Genomic DNA, 5,731 nt, shown 5'->3' with positions numbered 1-5,731 from the left:
CTTGAAAAAAAATTTTCGCTACACAAACAAGTACCGCCCCCTAACGCCTTTATGGAAAATTAGCCAATCATTTTGCGAGCTACTTTTTCTTCCGTCACCTTCTGTGAAAATTTCCTCGCAGTTTTGCACGTTCTCGCGTCCCAGAGTAATCAACTCCTTCACCATTTTCTTGGATATCTGCGGTGTTTGTTGTACGCGCACTGCGATTTTTTAATCTGCAATGATTATGGAAAAACAAAATGAAGCCGACCTCATCAAGCAAAGCTGTTGGGCCGAAGCAGAAGCGGCTGAGGAGGGTAAAATTATCAGCGCTACGGAATTATCGGGGAACCACCGTAACCGTATGTATTGTCACACTCAAAATGAAAATTTTTGCTGCTCTTCAGTCGAAAAGCCGGCGAATAAGTCTATTCGAGCGAAATATTGTTGAGAATAGCGAAGTTTCAAAATTGCTTATCGAAAGTTCGGGTGAAAATTCGCTCTTGAATGAAAGTCCCAAATTGTTAATGCTGCAAATAAGAAACAAGTATCCGTTTGAAGCTAGAAAGAAAACGTTTTAACGGTGACCGTTTAAAAGAGCTGACTCTGTTTAACGCTTTGGAAATTACCGTAATACTGTAAGTCTTTGTGAAAACGCTACAAGCGGCGGCTTTCCCTTTACTAAATATCTTATAGCGACGGGCGACGTGAGAAAAGATCAAGACATAGGACAGTGATTCTTAGCGTTATTTTTCAATTGCTTTTTTGTTTCGTTTCCGCTTGCCGAGACTTGTAAGTTTTACGCACCCGAACACAAGTGATCTGATAACGTTCAGCAGCAAATAAAAAAAGGAAGCTCACGAAGCGCAATTCACGGACTCGAGAATTGAAACATTAACAAGCGCGTCTCCAAAGATGTGTCTTTAGTAAAACTTTAAAAGTATTCAATGATTGGCATTGTCTGATTTCCAAAGGGAGCCGGTTCCATACTTTGGGCGCGACATTTTCAAACGCCCTATCCCCTAGTGTCTTTTTTGTTCTATAGGTATTATCCATTGGAAGTATGCCCCGGTGTGATCTCAACTGGTACCGAGAGCTGTCATTGATTTTTATCAAGTCTAAAAGATACTGTGGTGCGACGCCATAGGTACATTTGTGAACTAACATTGCTATCTTGAATTCTATTCTGTGGGTAACCGGAAGCCAGTGAAGGTTGATCAGTGATGGTGTGATATGATCATACCTGGATACAGTACATATCAGCCGAGCTGCCGCGTTCTGTAGGCGTTGCAGCTTACCAAGATGAACAGCGGGCGTACCATATAATAGACCGTTACAATAGTCTAATCGTGACAATATAACAACCTGTACAGTGGACTTCCTATTGTCATATGATAAGTACTTTCTTAAGCGCCGGATGTTGTGTAGATGGTAATAAATAGACTGACATATGCTGTTAATAGTTGTGGAAATGTCAATATATATGTCAAAATGTCAATATGTGCCCACGCTTTAAAAAATGTATGTCCAAATCGATGTATGGGATCTCGTTTTATATTGCCTCGTTTTAATGTGATTTTCGACATATATATTTTGGATGCAGTCTCGACATATATTTATGCAAATGAGCTGTCCCGTGTCCCGCGAGGAGTGAAAGCCAGGCTACACCAGTCAACAACATGGCCGCCCGATGGCTTCCAAATGTTGATAGGCAAACAATAAGCAAGAAACCGCACAACGAAAATGCTGCAAGTATACGCTGGATCTGTAAAAGATCTAATCAGCCAAAAATATAAATGACTCAAATTTCTGCAAGGCTGATCAGACCGTGCAGAAAATTTAACACGACAGCGACGAATTGGCCATGTACCTATGAAGGAAAGTTTTGCTTGCTTTTCTCATTCAACTTATTGCAACAGCGACATGATATTTCAGTTCTTTTGTCCATTGTTCGTAGTCACGCGCTATTACGTGGACGGATGTCTGAATTTGGGCCCATACGAAATCGGCTACCACGTGCATTTGGTAGACTACTCGACTCGCGTTGGTGTTTTACTTTTTGCTGTGCTATACTGTGCTGACGAGAGCCAACCAGCTCGAAACAGCTGTCCACGGTTGTCGCATTCTGTTGATTCTCGGTTTGGTCTCTATCATGTCGCTGTCGTGTTAAGTTTTCTACGCAGTCCGATCAGCCTTGCAGAAATTTGAGTCAAATGTTGATGACTTCTTCGAGTCTCTTGTACGTGTGATATGTGGGGCCAGGGCCACCAATCAAGTAGACAGCGCGAAATTCTGGTGTCGTCGACTAGACGAGTACGAATGGACATTGACACTTTTACTGTCTAGAGTAGAGGAATCTATAGGCCCGATCAAGACAGTTTCACACGAGATTTGCAGGTGCATCCGTAAGAACTCTCAGAGACATGCTCGATTCTCCGACCTCTCGAAGGGAATTTGTGGTTGAGGGGCAAGAAATTCCTCAGACTCTCCGTACGACTGACCATACAGATGCTGTGGGAAGGCCCAGATATGCTATATTTAACAATTATTCCACGAGCGCGCGTTGGATATGAGATGATAGATAGCCAACGAGGCGCGTAGCGCCGAGTTGGCTATAATCATCTCATATCCAACAAGCGCAAGTGGAATAATTGTTTTATTAAAAACAATCAAGAAATATTGCTAGATCTAACTGATTTCGCTGTGAGAGAAGAACCAGCAGACAATTTAATGGCCGCCATTTCTTGGCCATGGTATAATTGCTCATATACCATGGCCGCTCAGCCAATCAAATCCCTTGAATTGCATTATACAATGATCCAGTTTTTAATAATATAACATAGCGCGCGTGCATCTTAGTTTAATTCCTATTGGCGTCATCATGGTACATTTCTCAACATACGCACGGCCGTGCGTCCATTCGATGACGTGTGCAAGTCAGATGGGGGAAGCATGTGCGCGCTATGTTATAAAAAGCTTTTTACAGAGAGACAACATCATAAAAATGTATTTATAAGAGGTTGTCGAAGTTTAATGAAACGTTTAGATTAAACCGATGTGAAAATATTGTAATTAATCAGGAACAAAACCTGTTTTCCAGGAATCATTTACTTTATTTTCACTATGTTATAAAAGAATTGGTTCCTGCTTTTAGCTGTGCGTATATCGAGTTATGGATGCACTTGGGAAGTTTGAAGAGCACTCAAGAAGCTAGAGTTGCTCTCGGCTACGCCTCGAGCTACTCTTACGCTTCTCTCGTGCTCTCCAAACTTCCCGTGTGCATCCATAACTCGATATACGCACGCTAAGCATGAACCAATTCTTAAACAGAGGCTCATATACAAAAAATGAGAGAGGAAGGCTTTCGATGGGCAGACATTGCACGTTATTTTGGACTTTCTCATATTACGTTACGTAGAAGAGGAGGGTGTGACATGCCCGTTGCTGAAAATTTTGATCTCATTTCTGACGATGAACTGGATACCCTTGTTGCCGGTGTTCTTCACGCTACACCACAAGCCGGATCCAGACGCTGGATCCTGTCTTCTTCCGCAGCCATGTTGTTAACTGGTGTAGCCTCGCTTTCATTCTTCGCCGGACACAGGACAGCTCATTTGCATAAGTTTGCAACGCTAAAATATATGTTGAAACTGCATCCAAAATATATATGTCGAAAATCACATTAAAACGAGGCAATATAAAACGAGATCCCAGACATCGATTTGGACATATATTTTGTAAAGTGCGGACACATATTGACATTTCGTCATAACTGTGTATTGAAATTTTGACACATATATTGAAATTTCAACATATATATTGGCATTTCGATGTTTTGAGCCTATTTGACAAGCATACAGCTCATTTGCATAAACATATGTCGAAACTGCGTCCAAAATATATATGTCGAAAATCCCAATAAAACAAGGCAATATAAAACGAGATCCCATACATCGATTTGGACATATATTTTGTAATGTGTGAGCACATATTGACATTTTGACATATATATTGACATTTTGTCATATATATATTGAAATTTTGACATATATATTCAAATTTCAACATATATATTAGCATTTCGATATTTTGAGCCTATTTGACAAGCATAAGAGACAAAGGAAATCACGGACCGTGACGTGCTTGGATATCTGATGGAAAAACTCCTTGTTTTTGCATCCTTAATTTCTCCTTCAAAATCAGTTTGTTTGATAAGTGATATCAAACACTCGTCACAGTGTTTCATCACAATATCAAAAACCTCGAAGTTCGTCAAAAATACTCCGGTACGCGTTGTATTTTCAACTCTCTTCTCTGTGTTTGATATGTGATGATACACTGTGTCTCGTGTTTGATATATTACTTGCAAAGCTGTCAACAATCGCCTATCTAACCAATCAGAACGTGATACCAGAATCTGATATCACAAGACGGCGACATTCAAAGAATGTCCACAGGCTTCCTTTCTTTCTTCGTCGCCCCGATACCGCGCTCCGCTCGCCCGGCTTGCCAATTTTTCTTTTCGCCCTATACCCCACTTGGAAGCCTGTTCACAGGCTATTCAGTCCAAATGTCAGTGTCATGTCTAATTTCAAAGACAAACCTTCTACAGTATTCTTTGACTTTGCTTTCTTGCGATGAGCCCTTATTAAAGTCTTGTTCTGGACTAGCATATTCCATCTGCCTAGAAAGTCTCAAAATGTGCTTAATTTCTGGGGGTATGTTCTTACAAATCCAGACAGATAAATATTGTGAGTCCCAAGAGAAATTTATGTACATAATTCCGGCATTAGGCAACTTCGAATTCTTTTATTTATAAATCATATCACGAAGTTGTGGAAACCAGTAGTAAATCTATCATTTATAAATAGCAAAATTTAGATTAGATGACTTTGATTTGCGCGCCATTTTTGTGGAATAAATTACCGTTTTGGCGCGCCATTTTTGTCATAAATTAGTTTAAACGGCGTAGTCGATCGATCCAACGTTTACAAATAAAAGTTACACTTGTTGAGGTAAAATTTCATTATTTACATAATGGATTTGCACTCTAGGCGACGTCCATTATTTTTAAATAATTGCTTTATATTTGGCAAGGCGAAGTTTCAGTGATTTCAGTCTCAAGCTGGTGGCACACGGTTCATATAACATCGTCCAACATTCGTTGCTCAAAAAGCGTTGCTTAACTTCACGATATGGGGACAGGGATAAGTGTCCGTAAAGCCTGGTTTACACGTACGACGCAAACACAAGAATAAGCACAAGCACAAGCACAAGGATGTTTACACGTGCGATAAGCATAAGCATAAAGTGACATACGCAAGCGCAGAAGCAAACAAATCTGGCGCAATCGCGCAGCCGGGCTGCCTTTTGGCGCGAGATTTGATTCCAACATGGCGGAAAATGGCAACGCATGAGTAACTAGATTGTACGCTGACAACTTGTCACTGTTTTTCAGTTTCCTTTCCCTGCGCTTATGCTTATGCTTGCGTCGCACTGGTTTACACGTAGGTTTCTTGTGCTTATGCTTGTGCTTATGCTTATGCTTGCGTCGTACGTGTAAACCAGGCTTAATAGAGAGGTGTCCGTGTTACAGACGTGTCCGTAAGGAGAGGTTCCACTGTATTATAATTTACAAATCACTCAATGAGTACTTTTTCCTTATTTGTAAATAAATATTCTATCACTTACAATTATTTATAAATAATGGAAAAAACGGCATGAATTTGGTCTAGATAATTTCAAACGGCGC

Source organism: Pavona decussata, unplaced genomic scaffold, assembly GCF_977016875.1.
Source record: "Pavona decussata unplaced genomic scaffold, jaPavDecu1.1 SCAFFOLD_19, whole genome shotgun sequence".
Taxonomy (NCBI): Eukaryota; Metazoa; Cnidaria; class Anthozoa; order Scleractinia; family Agariciidae; genus Pavona; species Pavona decussata.
This window is presented reverse-complemented; position numbering follows the sequence as displayed.